This window comes from Cherax quadricarinatus, chromosome 68 (assembly GCF_038502225.1).
Source record: "Cherax quadricarinatus isolate ZL_2023a chromosome 68, ASM3850222v1, whole genome shotgun sequence".
Lineage (NCBI taxonomy): Eukaryota > Metazoa > Arthropoda > Malacostraca > Decapoda > Parastacidae > Cherax > Cherax quadricarinatus.
The window spans coordinates 10,885,972-10,896,011 of record NC_091359.1 but is presented as its reverse complement, the minus strand read 5'-3'; the positions used below and the strand labels follow the sequence as shown (position 1 = coordinate 10,896,011).

At 40.0% G+C, this 10,040-nt stretch overlaps 1 protein-coding gene across 1 annotated transcript in view; it reads left to right on the top strand.

Annotated features, from left to right (window-relative positions):
* Positions 1-599: 599 nt before the first annotated feature.
* Positions 600-10,040, top strand: part of LOC128697904 (uncharacterized) — a 442,628-nt gene continuing 433,187 nt past the window's right edge. Inside the window, exon 1 of the mRNA XM_070099672.1 lies at positions 600-1,069. The gene's annotated coding sequence lies outside the window, so the exon portion shown is untranslated. The remainder of the gene's footprint in view (positions 1,070-10,040) is intronic.

Below are 10,040 nucleotides of genomic sequence, written 5' to 3'. Positions count from 1 at the left end.
TCGCATTATATTTAACAAAACTGGTAAATAGGAGCGTACAAAGTGCAAACCAAAAGTGAGTAAGAAACACCATTGTTGCACGAGTTTAATGCCAACCGGATGTTGTGTTCAGTAGTTTTTGCTTGGCTAACAGGGTTTAAATCCTGTCGACTACGATTCAATGCGGTTTGAAGCATTTTCTGACATACCTCAATTTTTAGCTAAAACATTCATTTAAATCATTGTAAAGATAATAATTAAATGTTATACAGCTCTAGACTATACTTTCCTTGGTATATATTGAACACAGAAGGTATAAAAAAAAATTTTATTATCTTAGACTCTATACGAGCGCAGTTCGATACGTTGACTTAACTCAAGAAAACATTTGTGGGTAAAACATTGCAGCCATCACCACTTTTCTTGATTAGTAGGGAATTTAAACTTTAATTAAGTAATAAATGCTCGTTGAACATTACTCGCTGTCTGGAGTTGCTCTCTGAATCTAGCGTTGAATTACCCTGAAAATTCGAGACTTGTTTGAACGGGGGATTCGCTGAATCAGCAATGGTTGTTCCAACCACTTCCCTCCTCGCCTGTGATCACAGTTGTATATACACCGTCAGGTGTATAACACTCACGAGGTTACTCGTGTAAACACACCGTGAGGTGTATATCTTTCAGTGTTTGCGCTCCGAGATATGTATATCTCTGTATAAAGTCACAGACATGTGTATTTCTCAGGCTATATACACTAAAAAGTGTGTATATCTATGTATGTACAACGAAAGGTGTCTATGTACTCGTATAACTAACCTATTTCCGTGTATCTGTGTAAACATTACTTGAATTAATACCAGTTGTCACTTTGATGGATTATAGTGATCATTAGTGTTGACGTAGAGGTGGTGACAAGAACTGATTTTCGCATCACTGACAGACTGTAATCATAACAAACCAGCCTTGAAATGTCTCGTGTATTTGAACTGTCAAGAGGTACTGTTAGGAGAGTTAAGTGTGTGAAGTGGCATTAGGTAAAGTGATAACTATCTAGGGTGACAGCGTTTGTTGATACAGCTAGAGAAGACAGGTAAGAAAGTATCAGAGGCAAGTCTTTATTTGTTTTTGTTTTTAAAGGCGCGGGCGCCTTGATACTGTTAATTATAATCATGGGGAGGGCTAAATCCGTAGGGATTATACAGAACACGTGTGGGGGGGGATGGAAGGTATTTAAGATGATTTCAGAGAACCGGAGCACAGATCAAGTTCCCTAGATCAAGAGCCCCTCACCAGCGTCAAGGAACCTCCCTTGAGGGGTGTAATTTAACAAGGGAAGCACTGAACCCACGGCGTATCTCCACTTCCGTGTATCAAGAATCCTTCACCAGGATTAGGGCACTACCATTGAAGAGCAAATTTTTACACCCAGGTACCTACTTACTGCTAGGTGAACAGGGACAGTAGGTGTAAGGTGACATGCCCAACGTTTCCACCCGTGCCGGGAATCGAACCACGGACACTTGTCACAGGTTCATAACTGGTTCCCCTGATACATGATGTATCAAGATGCAGGATACATTCTGGATGAATTATTAAGTAGCGCTGAATGATTTATATAGCTTTGTTTGGATTAGAATAATATAAATTATTCAAATTGTAGCATCTGTAATTTTTGGCGTCCATGGTGGCGGGGGAAGATGCTGGCGAGGGGCTCTTGATCCAAGGAGTTGGAAGCTATCCGTCCCTTTGAACAACCTACTTGCCTCCCAGTCACTCGAACTCTGGTGAACCTTACGGGTTTACAGCTTTCCAAGTATTTTTTTTTTTTAGGTTTTTCATTTTTTTATTTTTTTTTTACCTTCTGTCTTCTTTCTTCGTCAGTTTTCTTTTTTCTCTTCTAATTCTTTTTCTTCGTTTTTTCCTCAGGCACTGTATGACCCCAGTAGGTTTAGCTCTCACTGAAATAATTGCAATAATAATGTCAATAATTAATGCAATAAAAAATAAAAAGAAATTTAATAATACAATATAAAAAAAATCATAAATGTTATAATAATAATAATAATAATAATAATAATAATAATAATAATAATAATCCATTTCTTTATGATTATAGGTCAGGGGATTTCGAGACTGTCACCATCTTCTTGTAAGTAAATATTTTTCACTTTTTCTACGCTGTTTTGACTTGTTTAAGTCTTGTAGAAGGTGGAAGGAAGGAAGGAAGGAAGGAAGGAGGAAAGGGGAAGCAAAGAAGGGTGCCTTGATGCTGGTAAAGGGCTCTTAATCCTAGGAATCAGAGTTATTCTCTCCCTAACTCCCGGATCAGCTCTAGTTACCTTTTATTCTCCAGGTGTTGTGTGGCCCCTACGGGATTAGCGCTTCTCCAAAAGTATTCGCATGTGTGGAAAAAGATTAATATTTTTTAATCGTATTTGTGATTATTGTTAACTTGGTAGCCAGACCCGCAAGGTAGATGTTTGAGGCGATCTTGATCGTCTCAAGATCACACACACACACACACACACACACACACACACACACACACACACACACACACACACACACACACACACACACACACACACACACACACACACACACACACACTCACACTCACTCACACACTCTCACACTCACACACTCTCACACTCACTCACACACTCTCACACTCACTCACACACTCTCACACTCACTCACACACTCTCACACTCACTCACACACTCTCACACTCTCTCTCACACTCTCACACCCACTCTCACACTCTCACACTCTCACTCTCTCACACTCACGCACTCACTCTCACACACTCATACACACACACTCATACACACACTCTCATACACACACTCTCATACACTCATACACACACATACACACACACACACACACACACACACACACACTCATACACACACACACTCTCACACACGCACACACACACTCATACACACACACTCATACACACACACACTCACACACGCACTCTCACACACATACACACACACTCACACACACACTCACACACACACTCACACACACACACACACACACACACACACACACACACACACACACACACACACACACACACACACACACACACACAACGCCGCCTGTTGGCTGGAACTTCTGTCTCCCCCTTCCTTTCCGTAGCTCGTACTGTACAGCTGATTGTGGAACACATTTTTTAGTTACCCGTGGCTTAGGTCTTTCTGCCTTCGTCATGGATTTTATAATTACCGAGGTCCCTACTGGCACCTCGGTAATTACTAATTTAATGAATTTTTTGGATGAACGCCGACTATTTTAACTCTGTATAAATGTATTTATTTGTATGGAGAATTTTATCTTGTTGTATGTACTTTTATAATTGCTAAGAGTACTGACCTACACAGTGGAAGCACAGTATAAATATCGCTATGTCTACCAGTGATTGAGATGCGGCTGTGGGGGGAATTACCTACAGCTTCCTGCAGTTGTATAAGATCAAGTCAGTTCCTGATCAACCAGGCTGTGAAGGTAAATACAGTTCACTGTCAACAGAGGTTACATGTCCTAGTTAATAGTCTGTCACTTAATTAATATCGTGAGTTTAAAGCGACTACTTTACTAAAGTACAATGTATTTGTAAGTGTTCCTGTCTCCTACTTTTGAAATCCTGTCTAAAGGAAACAGAATGTAAAGCTCCTTATGCGAGTTGTCAGCCTTGTGTCCTTCTTTCATGGTTACCTTGATGTCAATTTGTTTTTCTTACATAGTTTTATGCTTTTGCTTTCATATGTCCGTGTTTATTATGACATTGTCTGTGCACTCCCTGACTCACGAAATCGTAATTACACGATTGCAAACAAACCATACCACGGGCGGGGTTAGAACCCGCGACGGTCTGGAGTTTTGAGAGACTGATCGCGGGTTCTAACCCCGCCTGTGGTATGGTTTGTGCACTCCATATCCACCCTCTGGACGGTAGCGCAAGAACATAAGGATACACAAAAGGCCTAGGAACCAAAAGGGTTTACAGGAGTACATCTGGATTTAGCAAATTTTGCTTAATATATCTCTTCAAATCTTCCTTCTCACAGTTCCGTGAATTAAATTGAAACGCGCACACTTAACTCATAGCTACCTGCTTGCAGATGCTGCTGCTGAGGTCTGTGTGGCTTGCTAACGATACTCTTGAAATGGCTGACTGTCGTGAGTTTCATGTTTTACTTCGGAAATGTTTCCTCCAGTTGCGCGTTTTACATGCTTAAAAAAACGGTGAACGTGTACTTTTTATAAATAACGAGGGGCCTCAGGGAGCCGTGGTCTGGATTATGACTGTCACAGAGGTAGGATGCTTGCTGAAAAGGATGGTATATGTCAAAGGCAGGAGGCGTGGTACAAGCCCACACGTTTATCCTGTAATAATTTAGTGAAGCAGTATTGTATATTGCAAGGTTAGTGGAGCTCAGTGACGGTCGCTATAAAAAAAAACTAACTGGGTGATCCAGGTAGTAATTTTGTGCGGATTACAGTAACATGGATGCGCTTGTGTGGTATGCGTGTATATATATATATATATATATATATATATATATATATATATATATATATATATATATATAATTATTATTATTATAATTATTATTATTATTATAATTATTATTATTATAATTATTATTATTATTATAATTATTATTATTATTGTAATTATTATTATACCGTATTTCACGGCTTATTAGACGCATATTTTTTCCATAAAATGTCTGCAAAAGCCAGCCTGCGTCCTATATACTGAAGGTCAGTGACTGGAGCTATAAGTTTGGGGTGGGGTGTAGCTCTTCCTGTTGCGTCCGATGCCCAGTCATTGAAACTAAAACAAACCGCGAAATACTGTGTTTACATGTACGATGATACCCACTCACCCACAGAGCTTCCATAGAACGATTTTAGAAGGATTTCTGTGGCATGGTTATTGTACCTGTTGTACCTCTCTTCTAATTACTTGTTTACTGCGTCATATACAGAGAATTTCTTTGCTTCCTTTCTTAAATTTATATTTCATTTTTTAGTTTCTCTGAGTGTCTTACGTCTGTATTAGAATGTTACATTTGCTTTAAGCTTATCTGAGTCTTTTACGTCTGTTAGAATATTACGTGTATTTCTTCCAGGTCCTCCATTACCTCTTTACTGTTCTTCAGTATCTTCCTCTCAACCATTCTTACTGGCTTCGTTCCTCAATTCTTTATAAAATGTACTTTCCTCTGTCGTCTACCTCTTCGTATAATTAATACTTCTGCTCCTCGCAATATTTTATTTAAAATATAGTTTTAAATCATTAGATTTTTTTCTGCTATGATCCAATTATCATTTTCAATTGTTTCTCTGTTATAGAAATACAGGAAAGTACACCTAATGCATCTGTCTTATAATTAGCAAATTGCGTACCATGTCTCTTCCATTAATAATCCATAAGTTTAACGCCTCGCCTATGTGAAGAAATGCTGTCATAATCCTTATTTATCAGCATTGCTTATTTCCAGTAGAACATGAATACGCTTTTTCAGAACGTATTTTGTTTACTCACTGTTACAAAAAACGCAATTCTAAAAGCTTAGAGATCTCCAGTGAATACTAGAAAGGACTGTCCTTCTAGCATCCAGCCTGTTACTGGGTTTTCGTAACAAGTAGTCAGTATCCTTGTCCAATTATCCATTAGAATTCAGTATGATTCAATAGTGCTTCAGGATTACAACTGGTAGGCTACTAACTAGAGAAATTAAAATTTAATAAATTTATTAAGTCAAGAGGTATATCAAATTAAATTAAATTAAATTAATCACAGTAATCAAAATAATATCACTTCTCTCGAGTTCAATATTATTGTGCTGAAAGCACATATCACATTTATAATTCTTAAGTACCGTCTGGTACATTAACATTTAATAAGGTATTACAAATATGCACAAGTAAGTGTGTATGTGTGTAAGTGCTCTAAGTAGTTCGCTATGTCTCACGACTCGACTAGACTTAAACAAGTGACTGACAAAGTCCTCACATAAACTAACTTCTTGATCAACTGGCAATCAGAACAGTCAGCTTGAACAATAAAAAGAATGCTAAGCCCAATAGCAATACAACAAGCGACTGCGACACAGAATCAGGAACAAGGAGATAATATAACGACACTAAGTAGGGACCATCTGCAGATCCTCCACAAAAGTCACAAAACTCCCATACTACTGAATCTAAGTTCAGCATAAGAAAATACCCGACTGACAATACACAGAAACCAGTACAAATTAGGTCAGAAGTTACAGCTCAGGACCTGAGTTACTCAGAGTGTCTAAGAGACACACAACCTCAGTACAACGTCGAAAATCACTAAGTCTATACAATGTTCTGTGAACATTGTATAGACTTAGTTCTTGTTAGTTCTACAGAACTAACAAGAATAATGAGACAGACAATCTGTCCACCCACCAAGCGAGTCTACAGCAGACTGCATACTTCAGGCGAGGTGAGGACACCCCCCCTCGATCACGTGATAGCTCCGTGGGTTGCTGTCGCTGCCCAACAAGAAGCCGGCAGGGAAACAAGCAAAGAGCGATAATTACAGTAGTTAGACAATCAAGACTTGAACTGAGCACATAATATGTTACATCCTACCTAACAAGTCAAATAACAATATAAAGCAATACATTTACGATTTAGCTATTATCGCAAATACAAGCAATATAAAATTAAATGAAAAGGTAATAATTATATATATACATAATCATTGCAACCCATTCAGGGGTTGCAACACTCACTAAACATGTGTGTTTAGCGAGTGTCCCGTAGCTCGGTTGGTAGCGCATTCAGCTCATACACTGATAGTCCGTGGTTCGATCTCCGGTAAGGGCGGAAACACTTGGCGTTTTTCCTTAAGACACCTGTTGTCCCTGTTCACTTAGCAGTAAGTAGGTACCTGGGTGTTAGCCGACTGGTGTGGGTCGCATCCTGAGGACAAAATTAACCTAAGTTTCCCGAAAATGCTCTGCGTAACATGGGGCTTTCTACATAGTTTGCCATTGATGTCAGCTGTGGTCTGTATAAGTTGCATCATGTACTTATAGAAATAAATATTATTTACAATACTGTCGATGTTTCGACAGATTGCAGAAGTCTGTTTTGGTACAAGGTTTCGCCACATCTTGGCTATATCAAGTACAGTTTGAAGTGAAGCCCCGTACCAGTAGAATCCTCTGCAGTCAACTGTTTTGTGTTTAATGTTGGTAATGTCTTGCCTACTGTCACTCGAGTAGATTTTTCAATTTGTTGATGCTTATAAAAACTCATTGCATTAAAATAGAATTGGTAGCCTATGGCGCGAGGCTCTGGTAACAACGGTGATGTCTAAGTACGTAGGTGAAACTGGAGGCAGCTGTTGACTCTGGTAGTGAGAAACTGCCGTGAACGCTTTGTTGCGACGTTCCATCCAGTCCAGGACGAAACAGTCATAAATGTTTTTACCAAAAAGTGTTATATTAGTTACCTGCCAGCTTATGCCATTTTTTTTTATCAGATTCACTGTCACTGTCCTCGGTATACATTACCGACAAGATTTTTGTACGATCCAAAGGGACAGTAAATTTACACCAGTTAGGCTAGATTAGGTTGACATAACTTGTATATACTAAGCGTTAATCATCAGTCACGAAATAGCATAAATGGGCGACTTGGGTAAGGCAGAGCAGGAGACAATGCCGCTGCTTCGAGTTGATAAATTAGACACATGTGCAACACTTGGGTATCTTGAAAGATACCCAAGAGTTGCACATGTGTCTAATTTATCAACGTGTCGGTTCTCTGAACCATTCATCTGCTTCGAGTTGGTAATCTCGTCTCTGTTTGGAGGACACTACGCTATGGTGGACCATAGCTGGATGTTTTGGCTGGCTGAAAATGTGATGTCGGGTCGCTGCTACGGGATTACCTAAGAAATGGTTAGATGCCAACAGGATGTGGAAAAAGACACGTGCAGATCAGGACATTAGAGGAAACTTTTCGCCACGAGTTTCTTCAGTCTTAATGGACATGTACTCCACCTCGGAGCTTGTCCGACTCATCCAAGCATGGAATCCACTCTGTCGACCGTCACTATTAGCATGTCCAAAGAGAATTTTCTCCCTCCAGTTCGGTGACTACATCGTCTTGGCTCAAAATGCTTCCTCTGCTAAACCTTAAGAACGACTGAAGAGGCTACTCGTGGCGAAACGTTTTCTATAAGAAATGTCCCGAACTGTACATGTCTTTTTTCAATAGCTTCAGGATTAGCTTGAGGCTTCAACCTTCACTGCTCCTGGGATCCTTTATTCCCTCTAATGAGGTAGATTTAACGATTTAGAATGAAACTAAATTTTTAAAACTGCCGTTCAGTATAGCGTCTGTGGTTCATTGGACAAGGGAAAGTTTCTTTTATTTTTTTTACTGGAGACTGGAAAGATCCGAACCTGGCAGCCCTGGGGTAATTGATCCTCTACGAAAAACATTAAGGATCTAAATCTTGAGGTAGTTAACCTTAACGAAAGTTCAGAAGCTGGCCGTTCTTGATAATCCACACCCGCCACCTGACGAGTCACGCAAGGACACGCAGAATTATGCCGGGCTGACAACATTCACACAGGTAGATGGGAACACGAATGATATTAACCATTCTCTTCCCTCCCACAGCCCGGTTAGACACCAAAGGAATAATTTCAATAAGTAGGCGGGTGCAAGACAGTTTGGGCGAGCTGTGTCTCCAGGTTATATTGAGGATCCACGCGAGGGTGTGTGTGTGTGTGTGTGTGTGTGTGTGTGTGTGTGTGTGTGTGTGTGTGTGTAAAATTACAAGTGACAAAACATTCATGCGTTTAAGCCGTGCAGTAGGAGGGAAAATCTCAGGGTGAGAAGTGTGCAGGTTAAAGCACTGTGCTCTAGGGAGCCACAGTTTGATGCCTCTCAAAGTTATTCTCCCTCAGAGGCTGATCTCTCCTGCTGTCAGGCAGTAAATGTCGTCATACTTTGACTGCCTCAGGGCTTCGTGCTGGAGAAAGGTGTAAATTATTTTTTATTTGACAATCTGGTATTATTTTTATTATAGTCACGTCTTCCATAGGTTGGGAAGATAAGATAGTGTACGTGAATGGTGTACGTAGCTGGAGACGAACATGAGGTACGATAGTGTATTAAAAATCACCTTAACATCACTTCTTTTTTTCCAGCTAACTTATTGTACTGAAGCTAAAATCCACTCTGGATGACTACATGCCATCCAACTAATGTACCCAAGCTACAAACCCCAACTATTGTATCGAACATACAACTCTCACAATTCTAGTGAAGCTACAGGCTTCACTCCCCCTCCCCCAGCTATTCCACATAAGCTACAATCCACCCAGGTATTGTCCTGAAGCTCTAAGTGAATGCATAATTAGCTTATTAGCGTGAACAGTACAGCATTACTAAACAGCTTGGCTCATTGTAGGAAAGGTAACATCTGGTAGAATTAATTGTGAATGGTGACACAAGACTTATGGAAAGATTTATAGGATTTGAAAGTAATATATTCTTCTCAGCTTTTTTGTACTGGTATAATTAAATGAGTTCAGAAAACGAGGAGAAATGTGTGTGGATGAGGCTGATTTTTTTTTGGAATATTTGAAAGGTATAGTGGGGTGTTGTGGGGGGTTTTGTGGGGGTTATTAAAGTGGGGATGGAGAGTTGTGTGTGTGTGTGTGTGTGTGTGTGTGTGTGTGTGTGTGTGTGTGTGCGCGCGCTGAAGTGAGTGACTATCAACAGATACGGCTGCCGTTGCTGAAAGCCACGCAACTAAATCATTTGAAGACATAAACCATACAGTTGGAAGTAGGTCATGTCTGTAGTGATTCAATGCTTCATTAACCTACAGACATGACCTTCTTCCACCTATGGATTTGTCCAAGGTGACAGTACCTATGACTGCTGCCCCTCAACTGTCCACGGTATATAAGCCCCTTTGCGCATATGCCGCATTCTTTTTATAGTCACATGTAACTGAGATTACCGTGTGT